This window comes from Talpa europaea (assembly GCF_964194135.1).
Source record: "Talpa europaea genome assembly, chromosome: 12".
In the NCBI taxonomy this organism is placed as follows: domain Eukaryota; kingdom Metazoa; phylum Chordata; class Mammalia; order Eulipotyphla; family Talpidae; genus Talpa; species Talpa europaea.
The window spans coordinates 40148434-40169538 of record NC_140079.1 but is presented as its reverse complement, the minus strand read 5'-3'; the positions used below and the strand labels follow the sequence as shown (position 1 = coordinate 40169538).

The window sequence follows — 21105 nt, the reverse complement described above, 5'->3', positions numbered from 1 at the left end:
GCCCTGTTAATTAAGCTAAACCTATGAGCAAACTGATCTCTTTGATGTTCACTGTTCCTATGCCTTTAGAAAAAACATATATATACTGACCACTAACTTAATAAAAGCGCACTCAGATTTACACTCTCTCTTGAAGTGTGTCTGTTTGTCATTTCTTTAACCGAATCCCTGACCACCCTGCGCAGTCTCTCAACCCTGAGACGGCCTCATTGTCTACTGCTGTGCTGGTCCGCGGCAGTATTTAGCAGAAGCAAAGTTTATTTAGAGACAGAATAAAAGTACACCCTGTGAGAGGTCCCTGGGCAGAGTCCTTAGTGAGAACAACTCAAGAGAATTGTGGGAGCTTTGTCCTTAAATGGGGTGCAGGAACTGTTCATTCAGCCCCTTCCTGGGTAGTTTATTGGTCCAGGCAGCAATTTCTTTTTTTTTTTTGTTATTGCTACTTTATTTTTTTAAAATAAATTTTATTTTTATATTCCCCATACAATTGCGATCCCCTTATTTTGACCCCAATCCCTCCCCTCCCCGCACTCCTACCCCCATAGAGTGTCTCTGGTTCATAGTTTTTTGTTGATTTTGATTTTCACTTTCTTATAGTTATTCATTTTCCTGGTCCCTTATTTAAGTTTTCTAGATTCCTGCTATGAGTGAGACCATCCGGTATTTTTATTTTTCTTTCTGGCTTATTTCGCTGAGCATGATCCCTTCCAGCGCCATCCATGTTGCTGCAAATTGCATGTGTTTATCTTTTTTGAATGCTGAGTAATATTCCATGGTGTATATGTACCACATCTTCTTTATCCAGTCATCTATTTTTGGGCATTTGGGCTGTTTCCAAAGCTTAGCTATTGTAAATAGTGCTGCTATAAACATAGGGGTGCAGGTGGCTCTTTGGAATTGATGTTTCTGTGTCCTTTGGGTAAATACCTAGGAGTGGAATTGCTGGATCATATGGAAGCTCTATGTTTAGTAGGTCCAGAAATCTCCACACAGCTCTCCATAGTGGTTGGACCAGTTTGCACTCCCACCAGCAGTGTAGGAGAGTTCCTTTTTCTCCACAACCTCGCCAACATTTGTTGTTGCTAGTTTTTTTAATATGTGCCATTCTCACTGGTGTAAGATGGTATCTCATGGTAGTTTTGATTTGCATTTCCCTGATTACAAGTGATGTTGAACATTTTTTCATATGCCTGTTGGCCATTTCAGGCAGCAATTTCTAAGTCATGTAGGCACTAATCCTCCCCTATTGTGTACAGGGCCCTCTCCACTGGCACAGGGAACCCATTAATATCAGGCAACTTGGGGTGGGGTAGGGAGAGGGGGTGACACCATTGCAGAGAAGAGGCTGGCCATCAAGTATCACACGCCCATGACTAACCACCACTCTTCCACCCCTCCTGGAGGCTCAGAAGACTCCATGCTCAGCTGTGTTGAATCCTGCTGACTATGACAAGTGTACAGCAAATGCTCAATGCCAAGCAGGTTCACTCTGGATTTGGGCAGTTCAAAGGAGAGCGAGGAGCCATGGGTAGATCTGACATGCCTTTATTGCTTCAGCAGAGGATAAGATACTCAGGTGGCTATGGCAGAAATCCCCACCTTGTCTATTTATAGTGTGTTTAGACAAAGCCAGCAGAAGGTCAGGTGTGTTTACAGTTAGATGAGGGGTGCATTGACTGCACATGTGGATAGTGATTGAGCCTGCCTGAGGTCATGTTTTTCCCCTTGTCCTACAGCTACATTTCCTAAATTCTAAAAATGTTACCCTTGGTAAATGGAAAGCTAAGTATCATCCCCCTGTGATCTATGATTCCCTTTGTTAGTGTGAAGACTGACCCCCCAAACCTGCACACTGTATTAAAGAGGTTCTGCCATCCACCACATAAAATCAAAGTATACTTAATGTGAAAGAACTTTAACAGGATAGTGTGCATAGAGAAGAGAAGAAAGAATAGCAGTTTCCCAATAAAGCACCCAAAGTTACCACATGGGTAAAATCCCAGCCATGTAGGCTTGGCACAAGCACAAAGTGAGGCCCCTGAGGCCTGAAAGCTTACCACAAATCTAAGGCAACTTCTGGCAGGGAATCACAAGGAAGGGGAAGAAGGGGCCAAGGAACTGTGGGACAAAAGGAACAAAATCAGAGCTAAACTCAAGATAACAGCTGCCATCGTCAACCTCCCTAGGGTCTCTCACCCAAGTGTCTTTACACATCTCAACTGCACCTATCTCCTTCCATGTCCCCCAAGTTGTGGTGTAACCAGTGGCTGAAGCTGAAGACTGTTACAGGTAGTGCCCTCTGGAGGGGGAGCTGCTGGTGAACATATATAGACCCAGGGAAAATGCTAAAAAGTACCGCATTTTGGGGTAGAGCAACAAATAAGAAATATAAGGGAGTGCAGAAGCAGCTGCAGATTATTCAGTGTTTAAGGATTCAGCTTTTCAGATTAAGCAATTTCAGGGTCAGTAATTTCAGCCCCACCTTGCCGATTTTCCAGAAGGTTGTTGTGGGCCTCTGAACATGGAGAGGGCTCCTGCAGCCAACCTCAGAGAGGAAAAGTTCAAAGTCTTTACAAGTAGCCAAGCGACTGAAGCTGTTCCCAGTTCTGCTGCTGTTACAGCCTGGCAGAGAAGGTGAATACCAAGCAGGCTCCTTGCTGAGCTACATGAGTGGTGCTGTTTGTTGGGTCATTCAGCCACTGCAGCTGCTGCTTTGAATGTCGCTTGTCTGGTGCTGTGCTGGGGCATCTCGGCAGCTCTGGGAGTGTCTCCTGTTGTGTCTTCTGTTGTCTTCATGAGTTAGATCATGGCCTATAAACTGGCTGCAGCGTGCTGCAGGCTTCAGTGACTGGAAGACGCCATCTTGGGTGGGTGGCCTATTGTTCAGGAGAAGAGTTCTGTATACTCAGTGGCAGGAAGATGCCATCTTAGATGCTTTTTGTTTAGCACATAAAAATACTTGATACTGCTTCTGGTGAGGTAAATGGCCATTTTTGGCCTCAGTAACTCTTTGTTTTCCCCGGTTTGTTCAGTAAATCCCATTGTTCTTATTCTCTGAGCCTGAGTAGTCTGCAATTGTGTGTACAGGTAAAGAACTCAGACATAAATGCCACATATTAAAAAAACTAGAAACTGCAAATGTTGGCAAGGACGAGGTGAAAAGGAACTCTCCACACTGCTGGTGAGAATGCAAACTAGTCCAGCCACTATGGAAAGCTGTATAGAGGTTCCTCAGTCTACTAAAAATGGAGCTACTATGTGACCCAGCAATTCTACTCCTAGGGATCTACCCAAAGGACACAAAAACATTAATACAAAAGAATACATGCACCCTATGTTTATTGCAGCACTATTTATAATATATAAGACTTATAATCAACCCAAATGCCTAAAAATAGATGACTGATCAAGAACATGTGGTATCTACGCACAATGGAATACTATTCAGCAATCAAAAAAGATAAACTCCTGTTATTGACAGCAACATGGATGGAGCTAGAAGGGATTATTCTCAGTGAAATAAATCAGAAGGAAAAAGAAAAATACTGGATGGTTTCCACTTATAGGAAGAATATAGGGGATCAAGGAAAAAAATAAATAACAACAAAACACAACACACAAAAAAATAAACAGACAACTATAAATCAGAGACATTCTGCAGGGGAGGGGGAGGAAAGGGATCGAAATGAGAGTAGGAAGAGCACAAGAGACTATGGAGATGGTGCAAGATGAACTGGTGGTAGAAAATCTGTGGAGACTACACCTGAGAAAAGAAAGCAAACATTGTAAGAAATATAAATTAATGAAATAAATAGATTAATTAAAAAATAAAGTGATATAAATGCTTAAATATTAAAAAAATAAAAAGAATTCAGACTGTGACTGATAAACTATTTGGGCAGTGTCCTTGGCCAGTTTTAGTGCCCCTTGCTGCCCTGTATCACTGGTGCAAGCCCAAACCTGAGAAGACAGCATGATCTCCTTCACATCTTTCTCTGTTTCATGTGTCTTCTCCAAGTTTTCTTCCAAGTCTCCTCCCTTCTGCTCCACGCTTTATTAGGCAGGGAACACAGAACTTCCCCATTTTATTTTAATTACACAGATTTTGATGATATATTTTATTAATAAAACCATTTAATATTTCTTACAAATTTCCTCAAAATTAAAATTGAAGTGAAATTATCTTATTGACATAAAACTAATTTAGGGGTTTCCCAAAAGACCCTGGAACGTTTACAACATTTGTCCAACATCTTAGCAATACTCCCATCATAGCTGCTGCTCTCAGAGCTTCATGATGCCACCAATAAGAAGAAAGATGCCAGAAGGTCAGCCAAGAAAGACAAAGACCCAGTGAACAAATCTGGGGGCAAGGCCAAAAAGAAGTGTTCCAGAGGCAAAGTTTGGCACAAGCTCAGTAACCTAGTCTTCTTTGACAAGGCTACATATGAAACTCTGTTTAAAAAAAAAAAAGTTCCCAACTATGAGCTCATAACTCCAGATTTTGTGTTTGAGAGGCTGAAAAGTGGTGGTTCCTTAGCTAAGGCAAATTTGCAGGAGCTCCTTAGTGAAAGACTCATCAAACTGGTTTCAAAAGACAGCACAATTTACACAGGAAACACTAAGGGTGGAGATGCCCTAGCTGCTGAGAAAGATGAATGAACTGTCTCACCAAATGTATATTTTGAAAAACTATTAAATCAAAAATAAATAAAACATTTACTCTCCACATATAAAAGATAGTAAGGAAATTAAGCTTATTTCTTACTTTAAGTTTCATGCAGTGCTGCTAAGAAATGACATTACACCTTGGTGTGTACGGATATGTATTATTAATGTGTGTGCTAAAATTACATGAAATTCCTGGAAGACTGGTATGTCTTGGTATGTTTGTAGTTATGGCATTTCTATGTATAGTTCAAAATGTCAGAGACCACATAGATACCCAAATTTTCTGACCAGTTCCTTTATACTGAATTTTAATTAGGCCTATGAATTTCAAATCTTTTTGCCATTTACAGAAGTTACTATTTGTGGGAACCAGTCCAGTGAACAGGGTTGAAGAGAGGGAGCCAAAAGAATTGACAGAAACAAAGGGGAGATTAAGAGAAGTGGGACCAGGGGATGCAGGGCTCCATGGCACAAGCACCCTGAGTGTCCAGAGCAACTCACTGGTGTTGAGACCAGCCACAGCGTTGGCTGATGACAAAACAGTGATTCATTCTCTTATTTCTTAGTATTCAGCATTGTTCTGGCACACATTCACCGCCAAGGTTCTGCATAATCAGATTGTTCCTTTCTCACGCTCAGTTTCTCTGATCCAAGGAAGGACATCATGGTCTGTACACAGGCCAGCTTTCCAGCCCATTATGACCAGCAATCTGGTCACAACCTTAACGGCTTTCTTGTTTCAGGACTGAAAGTTACAGGGGTTTCCAACAACTGTTTTACCCTGCTAATTTGGTAAATTATTTCATCTACAAGAGAGATTCTTGGATAACACTTTGAAAAAAACTTACGATACAGATTTCTAATAACTGGAATTAAAAACTGAACAGGATAAAAATTTCTAGAACTTAGGAAAAAGAGAACTTATACACAAGAATACATTTCTTGGTATTGAATAAACTGATAAAGTTGATCATAGTTTTATTTAAACTAAACTGTTAAGTCATTTCATTTACTTTGAGCTGGCAATTGCCATGTCATTTTATTTTATCTTTTAGTATTTCCCTTTGATGCTTTTTAGGTTTATTATATATTTATTAAATATTCAGGAGTCAGCACTTCACAACATTTAGCTCCTGCCATGTAATTTTAATTTGCACTTCTCAACACTAATAATAGTGGGAGGATGATCACAATGGTCTTGGAAAAAAGTAATTTTAAATAGGGAAAGGGCTTTTCCTCTAATAGTATGCATGAATATGTACACTTCAATAATTTTTAATTTATTTATTTAGTATATTTTACATCATTATTCATTTTTTACAATTTACTTTCACTTCTCGGGTGTAGTCCCTATAAAAATCCCACCACCAATTCACCCATGCACCATCACCTTAGTACCTTGTGTTCTTCCCTCCCGTTTTGATCCCTTTCCCTCCCTCCTCCACTGATGAATGTCTCCGATTTATTATTTGCCTGCTGTTTTTGTCTTTTTTCTCCTGATTCCTGGTATGGTTCTCCTATGTTCCTCCAATAAGTGAAACCATGTGATATTTTTGTTTTTCCTTCTGACTTATTTCACTGAGCATAGTCCTTCTTGGATTGGATAATTTTTTTTTAAATATTTATTTATTTATTTATACAAGCACTGGGTACAGTCAGAAGTTTGGGAGGGTGAGAGAATTCACCAGAGGCAGAGTGGGAGCAGAACAGGCAGACTGACGAAGTACACTGCTGAGGGGAGCAGCAGGCGGCAGGAGAGGTCTGCGCGCCATGTGGGACCCTTGCCTGGCAGCCGGGGATAGAACTGGCTATGGGCAGCTTCACAACCCAGCGCTCAACCGCTGCGCCACCAGGGAGGCCCCTTGGATTGGATAATTATCCCATGCAAGTTACTGCAAATGTCATGAAGTTATCTTTTTTGATTGCTGAATAGTATTCCTGTGTGTGTGTGTGTGTGCGTGCGTGGGTGTGTGTGTGTGTGTGTGTGTATACACCACATATTCTTGATCCAGTCATCAATTTGGGGGCATTTGGGTTGTTTCCATATATTACCTATTGTAAATAGTGCTGTAATAAACAGGGGTGTGGGTATCCTTTTGAATTAATGTTTTTGTGTCCTTTGTGTAGATTCCTAGGAGTGGGATTGCTGCATCATATGGAAGTTTTATTTTTAGCAGACTAGGAACCTCCACACAGCTTTCCATGCTGGTTGCACCAGTTTGCACTCCCACCAGCAGTGTAGTAGAGTTCCTTCTTCTCCACATCCTCACCAACATTTGTTGGTGTTTTTTTAATATGCGCCATCCTCACTGGTATAAGGTGGTATCTCATTGTGGTTTTGATTTTCCCTGATTATAAGGGATGTTGAACATTTTTTCGTATACCTGTTGGTCATTTGCATATCCTCTTTGGAGAAGTGTCTATTTAACTCTTCTGATCATTTTTTTTTAAATTTATTTATTTATTTATTTATACAAGTACTGGGTGCAGTCAGAAGCGTGGGAGGGTGAGAGAATTCACCAGAGCCAGAGCAGGTAACAGAACAGGCAGACTGATGAAATACACTGCTGAGGGGAGCAGTGGGCGCAGCAGGAGAGGTCTGTCGCACCATGTGGGACCCTCGCGGTGGCCGGGGATTGAACCGGCGCTGCAGAGGCTGCGGGCAGCTTCGCAGCCCAGTGCTCAACCGCTGCACCACCAGAATTCTGTGGGCTAGGATTTTATTGAGGATTTTTGCATCAGTATTCGTTAGGGAGATAGACTAGTTTTTTGTGGTGTCATCTATGTTTGGTTTTGGTATTAGTGTATGTGGGTTTCATAAAACGTAATTGGTACGTTTCTCAATTTTCAAAAATGTTTGTCTAGAATAGGCACTAGTTCATTTATGAATGTTTGGTAGAATTCATTTGTGAAGCCATCCGGTCCTTGGCTTTTGTTTTTGGAAAGGGTTTTGATTACTGTTTCAATTTCAGTGATTGTAATCAGTCTTTTAGGTGTTCTATTTCTTCTTTATCTAGCTTTAGATGATTATATCATTCTAGGAATTTATCCATCCTTTCTAGATTGTTGAACTTGTTTGCATATAATTGTTCATAGTAATCTCTGATTATTCTTTTGATTTCTGTTGAGTCTTTTGTAATTTCTCCTCTTTGGTTTATGAACCTATTTATTTGTGTTTCTCCAGTTTTTTCTTTGTGAGCCTGGCTAGAGGTTTGTCCATTATGTTTATTTTTTCAAAGAACCAAGTTTTGGTTTCATTGATATTTTGGGTGTTTTTTTTTTTAACTTCTGTTTCATTTATTTTTGCTTTGGTTGTTATTATTTCCTTTGTTCTACTGGTTTTTCATCTTGTTATTGTTGTTGTTCTTTTTCTAGTTCTCTGAGATGGGGGCTTAGGTTTTTTCTTACATTTTCTTTTTGTGGTGTGTTCTTCCCCAGAGGGGACATTGCCTATAGCACTGTTGGGCAATGGGACACACAGCCCCTTGGAATGCCCCCTGCCTGCTTGTGCCAACTGAACTTGAGCCTTGTGGACCTTGTTCTCTCACTAGGAAACTTCAGCCAGGTGAATTGCACAACCCAACATAGAAATGAGGACCAAGGAAGCAGGTGGGAAGTTAGGACAACTCAAGCAATGAACACAGTTTGCTATGGAGAGATCAGTAGAAGCACAGGTGAGCTACCAGCTTCCAGCCAACCTCACTCTTAAGATGGAGTAATTAGGCCCCAGTTTCCCCTGTTGCCCCACCTCACACCAGGGTAAGTAAGAAGAGAAAAAAACCTAAATCCACACACCCAACTACAAAAAAAAAAATAAGGCAACATGAATATATAGGAAGCAAGGAACAGCTGAACACAAGACATGAGAGCAAAAATAGAGAAAGTTTTGGTGAAGAGGGTTACTATGTTCCACCCTACTTACATGCAGTTGCCTTAAATCACAAGTCCCAGAATTCTTAAACTGAACTTCCTGAGCAGGGAACAAGGGGCAGGGTCAAGCAGCCATGCTTTGTTTATAATTGAACGTGTTTTCTGTGAATTTGCCTTGGAACACAGTGACGTATAAAAAAAATACAGGAATATAGGACTTATTAGCCAAGAACTTAACAAAACTATTAAAAATGCTAAATGAGAAGGAAGAGGGTGGAAGAGGGATCGAGGCAGGTGGAATATGGGCATGGACACGGATGGTTTGGTAAAGGGAAAAAATAAAATTGGGGGAATGTTTAGCAAAATAAGAATGAGTCTACTTGATGAAATGTTATGCGACCAAAAATATTATGCAATTTATTTAAAAATATAGAAAACTGCTTAAGAAAATTTTTATGAGAGCAAGTTGAAAAAATATGTGTCCTGCTTATGAATAGAAATTAAAAAATGCTAAATGGGACACTGGAAGCTGAGTCAAAGGCAGATAGGTAGGTGCAAGATCTTAGAAAGTAGATCCAGGAACAAAATAAGCTTTTCACCAAAAAGATTGGCAATATTAAAAGAACACAGAGAGGTCCTCCCCGGTGGCGCAGCAGTTGAGTGCTGGGTTGTGAAGCTGCCTGCAGCCTCTGCAGCGCTGGTTCGATCCCCGGACCCTGGGCGAGGGTCCCACATGGCACGCAGACCTCTCCTGCCTCCCGCTGCTCCCCTCAGCAGTGTACTTCGTCAGTCTGCCTGTTCTGCTCCCCACTCTGGTGAATTCCCTCACCCTCCCGCGCTTCTGACTGTACCCAGTGCTTGTATAAATAAATAAATAAAATCTTAAAAAAAAAAAAAAAGAACACGGAGACGCATACTACATAGTATGCACCTGGACCCATGGGTCATTTGATAAAAAGCAGTAAGTTCTCTACATTTTGTCAGAGTAATTTTTTAAAGATTTATTTATTTATGCATACAAGAACTAGGGTACAGGCCAGAGGTACGGGGGTGACAGGATTCATCAGACAGAGTAAGGAACAGATCAGATGGACTGACTGAAATACATTGCCGAGGGGAGCAGTTGGCAAGACAGAAGAGGTCTGCTGTGCCATGTGGGCCAGTTCCCTGGCAGGGGATTGAACTCATGCTGCAGTGGCTGTGGATACCTGAGAAGAGCTCAGACTTAACCTCTTGTGCCACCAGGGAGGCCCCTAGAGTAATTTTGTTTTTTAATACTTTAATATTCAATTCATGCATGCGAGCTAACAAGTAGACAGTACAACATGGAAATAGCTTACAGAGGCAAAGGATAGGGCAAGGAGGTTATTATTAGCCAAAGAAAGAAAGGGATTTTATTAGGCATATTATCTCTATAGTGCTCACCAGGAAATTCCAGACTGATTGGTTTAAAATTCACTTCTAGTGGTGGGAGTGGGGAGGTTTGAAATTGAAATTGCTAGTATGTTATATATTAAATCTGGTGAGTCTTAGCATGAGTGGCTGCATTTGGGTTTGTTTGTTTTTTATTACAGGCTGTATGCCAACTGGCTTTTGGATAAAACCAAGGAATTCAGCTTGTGTGGGGAGGCTTCCGAGGTTCAAAAAATAATATCAAATAATAACTTCAGAATGTATTTTTACAAAGGAACTAGAATGTTATTGGTTTAGGTGGTATGGAAATTCATGTCCCCCAGGATATTGGTGAAAACAATAGAGCAGTTAACAACAAACTATTTCAGAGCTTTCTCTCTCTCTCTCTCTCTCTCTCTCTCTGTGTGTGTGTGTGTGTGTGTGTGTGTGTGTTGGGAGGGGAGGACACTAGAGAAGAGGTGGTGATGAGAAAATAAATTTTATTTGAAAAATGACATTTTTCGGATTCGCTGCCTATTTGTCTTGCAGAATCACAATCCTGCTCATATGCAGAGTCTAGGCATTTAGATAAAGACCTGGGCTTAGGTTTCAATAGCCTATTAGAATTTAATACTCAGTGGCACAAGGGGTTAAGTCTCAGCACTATGAAGCTATCCACAGCTTCTGCGTTGACCTGAGTACTATCCCTGGCCAGGGAGCTACCCACATGTCACAGTAGACCTCTCAAACCTCCCCTGTCTCGCCCGCTGCTCCCCTCAGCAGTGTATTTCAGTCGATCTGCCTGTTCTGCTCCCCACTCTGTCTCTGGAGAATCTTCTCAACCCCCCCCATCTCTGTCCTACAACCCAGTTCTTGTATGCATACATAGATAAATCTTTTTTTAAAAGAAAAAAAAAGAATTTAATACCCAAAAAGCTTGGGACCTCAACCTAATCGCCTTATGAGTAATGTTCTCTATATCCTTTAGCTCAGTGACCAGGATGGAGGATTGCCTTTCCCTTGTTCAGCAGGGAATAATCTGCATATTCTCAATCCTGTACACCAGGCTTAGCTTCTCAGCATGTTAATATTTGGGAGGAAGGTGGAATTATAGTGCATTTTTTCATAAGCATGTGAAACCTTTTGAAATGTACCTGACTCACTAATTTCATTACCTAAAAATGCCCATTGTCTGGGAAGAAACCACTGCTGCTTGCAGTATGGGATTCTGCTTTCCACTGCATGGTATTGCAGTTGGAGTTGTTGTCACTGATACCCTAAATGCTGGTATTGTATAAGGTTTAGACATTCCTGAGGAGAGCCACCAGCAGGCACCCAGTCTGACATGGGTGTTTTTACCAATAATCTCTAACAATTCCAGTCCTGACAACAGCACTAGATCTGATGTGCTAGAATCTCATGCAGAAGTTCTGCCAATGAGGCAAAATGAGTTAATAGGATCAGTGGGGCTCTACTTCTCTCCAGAGGCAGGGACAGGAATGGGAGTGCTATCATATTTTTGGAGCCTAGGAGAATTCCCTTAGATTAGTGCTGGAAGGCTAGGACTGTGGATGGATACAATGTGTTTGTGGTTGGAAAAGTTGAGATTGGGGAGCCATCTCTAACTATTGACAGAGGCAATTCTGTTACCAAGCAATATAGTCACTGCCCAACATATATAAAAGCCAATGTGATGCCACCAGCTTTTGAGTAAACAAAGACCTTTATTGTAATTTCAACATGTTGCTAGGTAGAAGTCTAAAAACTAGGTAGAAGTCACCAGGTCAGAACCTCTCACTAGTTCTGGGTATGCCTGACCACCCACTGCCACAAATGCAAACAAAAGGGCCTTTGGTGCAGATGAAAAGAAAACACACACACACACACACACACACAGATTTATTCTACCCCACATAGTAGAGAAAGAAAGAGAACTAGCAGGGGAGAGGGAGAACTAGCAGGGAAGAGGAGAGAGAGAAGGTTTAGTTACCACAATGTTCAGAACTGGGGCTGCCATTATAGGAGCCAGCAGGGTGCTGCAAGATCTGTTGCATGTAGAGCCAGAGCCTGAAACACCCCAGGGTAACGTCTTACCAAGTCCTGCCACCATTTGAGTGTCCTGCAGGGGTGAGGGACTGCCCCAATGCCCTGGCTAGGAAGAAAGGCACCCCCATGTCCTGCTGTCTGCAGCAACACCGACAACAAAGACCATATCCACATGCATCTCTCCCAAAAATGACAGCTGAACAGGCCGCTTAAGTTTAGCAGATCCACAGTGAGCAGAGGTGACCACGGAGTAGCTGCCAGCTTGACAAGAACAGCTTTGGTATGAACCTGGGTCTCTGCTTAGCTGACACTATTTGGGTAGGACAGATGGCATCTGGTAATGTGCTACCCTGTACATTCACACACACACACACCCATCCCTTTTTTTCTCACTCTGAAAATAGATCTGTTACTATAGTTTCACACTGTGTCTGCTTTTAGGTCATGCCCTATAGCCACAAGTATATGGGTGAGGACCCACTAAGGAGGTCATTCCTGGCCTCGCCCCCAGCCCCCTTTGCTTTGTTTCAGAAAAACAACCTCTACTCTGCCTCCCTGCCCTAAAGCAGGCAGGGAGTCTGGAGCGGAGGAAGAATGAGGGAAAACTTCGGAATGAGTGAGGTCTGGGCATGGCAAAGTGTGATTGATAGTTATAAAGTGGTCCATACATGAAGCATTTCCAGTAACTGGATTCCTGGAATTTCTGTTAATGGGTCCCCATCCTCTAAATACAGTCAGGTAGCCCCTCTTTATGTTGACTCCTTGTTGAGCAGTCTTTCTGATTAACTGTTTTGGAGTTTAGCGTAAGGATAATTGCTTCTGTGAAGGCCCAGCTGATAGCTGTAGGTAAGTTTCAAATTCTGCTGTGTCTGCAAAAATCCTCAAAGTAAAGTTAAATTAAATTCTGTGGGTCTTAGGATACAGGTCATTTTTATATCCTAGAAAACTGTGATCAAGGCAACTAAGGTGTTGTTACCTCACTTTGAGCTCTACCGAAGAGGTCATTGCACCCCAGTGGGCTAACACCCTAAAGGCCAGTGCCTCCAGCTCCAAATTGTCCCCAATCCCACAGGATATGGAGTCTTAACCTTGCTGTGGTGCTGAAAAAGCACTTTGCTAAAGGCATCCTGCCCTCCCCTTTACGGGTGGTGCCAGCTCCTTTCAGTTCCCCAGAAGAGGTCAAAACAACTGAAAGACCTTAGGACTCCTGCTCTAATCACTTGAGCATGGATGAATGCACTGGCATACAAAGGTGCCAAAATGCAGTTGTTTTGAAGGTTTAGGGGATTTTCACAAGTATTGGCTAACACTGCACTGGTGGTGGTGGGACCACTGAGAGGTTGACTGGAATACCCTACCTAGAACAGGAGGCTTATGAGCCTGAGGCAAGGGAATTCTCATCCAGGTGAGCCCTGATACTGTGTGTTGTGCCCAATGTCTGACAACAATCAGCACAAAGGATAGAAAAACTAAGCTTTGTTTAAAAAAAAAATCCAAATTAAAAAAAGCAAATGGTGCTAATTGAGCTAATTGGCTCTTAAGGTACTCTGGAACTGGCTGAGCTGTTGCTTACAATGGTAAGATGCACCAACTTGGCAGATCGGTCAAATACCCCAAAATTCAAAGTTGTTTTTTTTTAAACCATGGTATGAAGGACCCATTTTATTGACGAAATTCTATCTTAGAGGAAGTCCTACATTTGTCCCTAAAGTTAATGTGCCTCTAAGTGTGTAGACATAGCAGGGCAAGAGACTCAGACAAAATAGAAAATGAGACAGATCCTGAGGAAGAGACCCCCAAACTTCTCGAGTCCACAGAAATGAGGGACAAGTTCTGCCTTTCTGGATTCAGATTTTTATGGCTTGCACTGAACCCATCATCTGTGTGATGGTTCAGTGGGTATATACTTCTATTAGGTGTCACACTCCCACTGAACCCCTGGCCATTTCTAACCCAGAGGATGCATCTGTGTGGCCAGAATCTCTGCAGCTCATCTTAAAGAGTACCATCCCAAATGTATGGCCCTGCTGCTACAATTCAGAGAAATGCAGATACGGTAAGACGTGTGGATCTGCTAGAATTAAAGAGCTGTTTAAGTTGCCATTTTGGCTATGCAGTTCAGCCTTATCAATACAAAAGCCCATTAGGCCAACCAATCAATTAAATGCTAGCCCTGAAGAGGCGCTTCTAAAGTTAAACAAGAGTGGGATGCTTAATCTCCTGTGACAATGAGTATATGTCATGAGGCATGACCAGGAAGGCCTGGGGAGCCATTGACTGATATGTAACCTTGCATCCAGAGAGACATCAGCAGATGCCTTGTTAACAAGATGGGTACCAGAAGCAAAGGTCAGAAAGTCTGATTTTGGTCTTCAAATTTTGGGGCATAAAACTGGGCTGTAAATCTGATTCGGATTTGCAGACTCCTCTCCTCTAAAGTGCAGTAGACCTAAACATACATTCCTTTCTCCTAACTTTTTTCTCTTTGTCCTCCTCCCCTGAGTAATTGACTCTGTATAATCACTCCCTCAATAACAGGCGAGGCTCTGCCTTCTCAGTAGCATCCAGCCAAAACAGTTTGCTCCATGATTCCCATTTCTTTGTCAGTGTGGCGTTACCTTGATGCAACAGACAAGCGTCAGTGCTGTCACCTGACAGGAAAAAGAACATTCCAGAAGTCCAGCTCTTGTTTGCTGGTATAGGCTAATAGACTATGCTGTCCTCTCAGCCAGGAACCCAATGGAGGGAATATAGGGGATATAGGGGTCTCCAGGTCACTTACTGGTCCCTACCAACAGGTGGTAATTTGACCCAGTTCTCTCATAAAACAATCAACAGACCTCCCTGCTTTGGCAGCTCCAGAGACGAGGGTCCTTAATAACTTCATCTCAGACAGACTGTGCACAAATAGAAACCTTTGCTCAGGGACTGGGGACTCTTCAACACCCTCTTAGAGCACCCCAGGGATATAGAATCCTGTATCCTGACCTCAGAAAATAGCAGCTGCCAAGGCCCCTGACCTAAGGATTTAGCAGTTACCAAAATTTTACCCTCTTCTGAGGGACAATCAAACATCCTTATGGTTCTTTAATAAACCCTTGTAACATACAACAGCAACTATTTATGACCTTATTGACACTGGAGCCCACATGACACCTTTTCCCAGAAACTCCAAACATAAGTGAGGGCTGTCCTTTAAATGACAAAGCATAACAGGCAGTATAGTAGACAACCTTCAACTTCCATGGTTGTAAATACTGGAACAATTTTTATTAAAAATTGTTTTAGTGCCCCTTTGCCCTACCATCCCATTATAGGTATGGGTACCTTGATAAGCACATGCCAAATTCCTGCCTTACTGATGGAAGCCACACTTGGAAAGCCTGGTGAGACTGACTAAGAAAACCTCTGGATCTGAAAGTAGAAAGAATTGCACCTGAAACCACCAAGAAATTAGTAAGGATTAAAAAGAGAGTAGCGGCATGCTCAGATTGGTTACACCAGTCACATAAAAGATGACATCACAGTTATAAGTCACAATACTTGGCCCTTCCCATTCTGCAGCAAGCCACCAACCTGCTCTGACCCACTACAGCCCCTTAATACATATGTAGGTAGTAAGTGGGCAGATGCACAGTTATAAATGCAGGTGAGCATTACTATTGGCCTCATTCTGTGCCTTTGTGCCATCTGAGCCATAGGGCTCCTCCTTGAGCCTAGGGAGAGAGCATGGAAAGTCACTGGACATGCACAGGGCTTGCACAATTGTCCCCCAAGTGGGGGAATATCATCTGTTGGAAATTAGCTCCAGAGAGGCTATGTCTAAAATGCCATCATATCTTGATGCTAGCCATATGAATCAAACCTTTTGTTTTAAATGGGACCAATGTCACAAATGCTTAAAGGCCACCAATCCTGCCCAGTCACCTGGCCTATGGGTGCTGGTCATTAAGCTGCCCAAATTTCAACCCTAATCAGCTAAAAGCCCTCTGCTGGTAATAAGGGCCAAACATTACATAGTAGGGAGCATATAACTAAATTTTTAAACCTACACATGTATCTCCCACATTTACTATTTATGGATGGGAACCTCCATGCCTCAGGGGAGATCATGGTAGAGTCATTTAAGATGTGCCCCAAAGGTCCCTGAAGCTTACTAAGAATTTGCGATGCCAATAAAAGCTACTGACTGTGCAAGCAAACCTTAATCAGGGCATCCCAAATTTATGTGACCCTTGGCCCCTCAGTTCCCTTCCTGGGAAGCTACCTGGAGAACCTCGCGCACTAGGATGACTCCCTCCACCTGTGTCTCCACCTAAGAATACCCTAGCCCATGGTGTCCCAGGACATGACCTTGTTCCTGATGTTGCTTCCACAAAGTCCGATATAGCGGCGAGGACAGCAAAGAAGACACAGAGTCTTCCACACTGAGCTACCATTAACTCTCCCCAGAGTTAGTTGCTGAAATTGAATGCCTGTTTATGACCATTCCCTGCTGATGAGCCCTTGGGTGATATTTTGCAAGATTAATCAGCATTATCCCCAAAACCCCCATGTTTACCATAATGCTTTACTCTGACGTCCAGGCTGCCCTCCCTTGCATCTTTGATCTCTAGAACACCACAGTACATGTGGAGTCTCATAACCTCAGAGAGGACCCTTGAAACACTTCACTGAGTCGCTTGACCACCCCACACCCTTTGGATTGGCCCACATTATACATCAAATGGGGAGCTGGTTAGTGTAACATTTGTTGGAAGAAACTGCCCAGGCTTTGGATGCAGGAAACACCAGTGAATTCCCCCACATCACAGCCTCCAGGAACACAGCTGCAGGGTCACCTCCCAACAGCACCTCCAGAAGACACCTCTCCAAAGTCACCACTCAGGGCTTATAATGCTCTCATTCAAATGCTTCAATAATCTTAGTATATGAATACAATAGGCAGAAATCACAGGTCATTTTGGGTCTTCATAATTGCTGGGCATGTTACCAGGATCAAGGAAGACTTTTGTCCAAATAACTGGCTTACCAGGCTGAATTACTGACCTGTCACTGTTAGCAGGCAGACTGAGGGATACCCTGGACCCCTAAATTTGCATACTGCAAAGGGATTCTGCCTCCTCCACATATACACAAAGCATACTTTTAGTGTGAAAAGTCTTTAATTGAATTGGTGTGCATAGACAGAAGAAATAATAATAGTTTCTCATTGACACACCCAAAGTTACCCATGCCTTTGTGGGCAGATGATTGGGCCAAAGTGGGGTCACTGAGACCCAAAAACTTGCCACAAGTATAAGGCACCTTCTGGTGGGGACACATAGGAAAGGGGCAGAAGGGCCCAGGCAAGTTTGAAAGGAAAAGAGCAAAATCAAGATACAAGTCAAGGTAATGGCTGCCATTGTCAGCCTCCCCAGAGAACTCTCACCCACATGTTTATTCCAAGTGTCTACCCATCTCGACTCCACATGTCTCCTCCAAGTCTCCCAAGTCTCTGGTGCAATTCCAAAGCCTAGAAACAAATGAACTCTTCTTCTCCACATCTCTCCTCCTATTGTTATAGGACAGGGAGAGGGGCAGCCCAAACCCCGCAAACCTGCCTATTCTACATGGGTTCTGCCATCCGCCGCATCAACACAAAACATAGGAGACTTTAATGGGAAGGAACTTTAATAAAACTAGGAAACAATACAGGTAAGGCAAAGAGTCTAGTTTCTAAATGAAGCACCCAAAGTTACCCGTCCCCTCGTGGGTAAAACTCCATCCATATGGGATCGGCCCAGAGCAAGGCCCCAAAGCCTGCCACAAGTCTAAAGCATCTTCCAGTGGGGACCCACAGAAAAGAGTCAGAAACAACCAAACAAGCCCGGAAGGAAAAGAGCAAAATCAACATCAAGATAAAAGCTGCCATGGTCACCTCCCCATGGGTCTCACCCACATCTGTGTCACCCAGTCCACGACCAAAAGACAAGCACAGTTTCTTCACGTGTCTCTAGGCTCCATGCGCCTCCTCCAGGTCTCCTGGCTCCATCCTGCTTCCTTCCTCAGTTTCTTCTGCAGCTTCCCCTCTTCCTGCTCAGCTCCACCCTCCCTTGGGAGGGACAGGGAACCTCCCCCTTTCCTGGGGACCACCCTGTTACAATTACACCTCCCCCACACTAGGGAGGGACAACAACAATACAGGTATGAAAACATGGTACAGTTACATGATGCACCCTAAAGAGTGCTTTCCATAACAGACCTTCCTCAGTAGGAAGCAGAAACTTAGAATCTTGTCTTACACCAGCAATTGAACAAATCCAGGATTCAAAATGGCAAACATGCCCAAACCAAATTGTGTAGACAAAATTCACAGCAGCAAATCCTTTCAGACTCAGACAAAATCTTGTTAATTTTTCTGATCCAGACTTTGCAAAAATTCAAGTTATCTCCAAGAATCCATCAAAGATACCAGCAATTACCAGTTACTGATAAGGCTACTCTTTCCTTAACACCCAGGCATACATTTGCTAATTTAAACACCACTGCTCCACAATTGGCTTGCAAAATCCATCAGGCAAGAGAGCAGGAAGTAGCCAAAGACAAAGCTACATACCACTGAAGAAACATTATTGCCTTTAGAAATGCTAATGAGACAGCAGAGATTACAAAAAGAAAGAAAAAGAAGTTCCAAAGTCCTAGCAACAAGAACCTCTGAATTTTACAAGAGCACACCAAGTGGCCTCAGACGCCATCTTTGATCTGGCCACATGGTCCAATGTACTGCCTAATCTTTTGAGTAAAACTGGCACAGAACAATTTCCACAAATTAAAATCTCTTAGCAAGTCACTACAAACAAATTAAACACAAACACACAGAATCTTCACAAAGCCCAAGCCAGTTTTTCAACAGCAAATCGACATATGAAACAAACACACTAGAGAAACCAAAAATCACATTTGCGCTTATGGTAGCCAGTGTCATAGGGAAGCCCAATTTCCCCATGGGGCTGACTAACCACGGATGGCTCTGTCCTAAATCACGTTGGACGCCAAATCTATTATAGGACAGGGAGAGGGGCAGCCCAAACCCCGCAAACCTGCCTATTCTAAATGGGTTCTGCCATCCGCCGCATCAACACAAAACATAGGAGACTTTAATGGGAAGGAACTTTAATAAAACTAGGAAACAATACAGGTAAGGCAAAGAGTCTAGTTTCTAAGTGAAGCACCCAAAGTTACCCGTCCCCTCGTGGGTAAAAGTCCATCCAAATGGGATTGGCCCAGAGCAAAGCCCCAAAGCCTGCCACAAGTCTAAAGCATCTTCCAGTGGGGACCCACAGAAAGGGTCACAAACAGAAAGGGTCACAAACAAGCCCGGAAGGAAAAGAGCAAAATCAACATCAAGATAAAAGCTGCCATTGTCACCTCCCCACGGGTCTCACCCACATCTGTCACCCAGTCCACGACCAAAAGACAAGCACAGTTTCTTCACGTGTCTCTAGGCTCCATGCGCCTCCTCCAAGTCTCCTTGCTCCATCCTGCTTCCTTCCTCAGTCTCTTCTGCAGCTTCTCCTCTTCCTGCTCAGCTCCACCCTCCCTTGGGTGAGGCAGGGAAACTCCCCCTTTCCTGGGGACCACCCTGTTACAAATCTAGTTTCTAAATTAAGCACCCAAAGTTACCCATCCCCTCATGGGTAAAACTCCATCCAAATGGGATTGGCCCAGAGCAAGGCCCCAAAGCCTGCCACAATTCTAAAGCATCTTCCCAGGGGGACCCACAGAAAAGGGTTAGAAACAACCAGACAAACCCGGAAGGAAAAGAGCAAAATCAAAATCAAGATAAAAGCTGCCATTGTCACCTCCCCACGGGTCTCACCCACATCTGTGTCACCCAGTCCACGACCGAAAGGCAAGTAGTTTCTTCACGTGTCTCTAGGCTCCATGCGCCTCCTCCAGGTTTCCTTCTAACTCTCCATCCTGCTTCCTTCTTTCCTTAGTCTCCTCTGCAGCCTTTCTCTCCCTGCTCAGCTCCATCCTCTGTTTGGGTGGGGCAGGAAATCTGGAACCTCCCCCTTTCCTGGGGAGCACCCTGTTTCAATAGTAAATTTAAATATTTAAAAAGCAAGTTACTCTAGCACAAAACATTTTTTCTAAGATATCTCTCTCAGACCTTCAACGCTTTTTTTGCCTTCCTATTTTACACCATTTTCCCCCAAAGATAGCCATTTTATTTTTGAAAAGTACAGCGCAGTAAAGGCCAAGCTTCCTCAAAGGAAGGGAAAGTTTACTGCTCCCGGGTGGACCTCACAGACCCAAGGTGGGGGTCAGTAAAGCCGTGCACATTGTCAGGGGGAGGCAGGCTTTTATAGGGTGAGGAGAGGTCAGGTGGGAAACTGGGTTCCTACAGCGGGTAAAAGTTTGTAGGGTGGGAAAAGATTCGTGGGGCGGGTGGACGTTCTTTGTCTGAGAAAAGATTTGTAGGGGGAGGGGGGAGGCTCATTGTCTGAATCCTCTGGGCAGGCTTCTGCATTCCTGTCCCCAGGTGGGCTTCCTGGTGGGTTTTTACATTCCCGCCTCCTGCATGGACCTGTCAATTTTGACACCAATTTTTTCTAAGACCTTTAACATATATGTTTTAAATACATTTCTTTTTTTTTTTTTTAAAGATTTATTAATTTATGCATTCAAGAACTGGGGTGTAAGCCAGAGATGCGGGGGTGGGGCGGTTGCTGTGTGTGAGAGGATTCATCAGAGAGAGTAGGGAAGCAGACCAGGCAGATCTACTGAAATACACTGCTGAGGGGACCAGCGGGCTAAAGAGGAGAGGTCTGCTGCGCCATGTAGGCCTGACTAGCAGGGAATCCAACTTGTGTTGCAGTGGCTGGTGATAGCTTGATAGCGCTGTCTTTAACCACTACTCCACCTCACTTTATTTGCATTTAGAGTTAAGACATTCTAGTTCTTAATTTTTAGATTGTAAGAATATTATGGCAAGATTTCATCTATATATATTTACACCCATAGGTCCAGAGGAGATCTTTTTCCAGTCTGAGCCCTGAGCTATTTGGGAACAGAGCACCCATTGCCTCAGCAGGAGCACATTTGCACTTTAAAGCAAGCAGGGAGTATAGAAGCAGGAGA

At 43.2% G+C, this 21105-nt stretch overlaps 1 pseudogene across 1 annotated transcript in view; it reads right to left on the bottom strand.

Annotated features, from left to right (window-relative positions):
• Positions 1–16418, bottom strand: part of LOC311181507 (mitochondrial genome maintenance exonuclease 1-like) — a 35826-nt pseudogene extending 19408 nt beyond the window's left edge. Inside the window, exons 1-2 of the transcript in view lie at positions 16333–16418; positions 15640–15695 (exon numbers count right to left, since the gene is read on the bottom strand). The product of the transcript in view is annotated as a mitochondrial genome maintenance exonuclease 1-like (transcript). The remainder of the gene's footprint in view (positions 1–15639; positions 15696–16332) is intronic.
• Positions 16419–21105: the final 4687 nt, after the last annotated feature.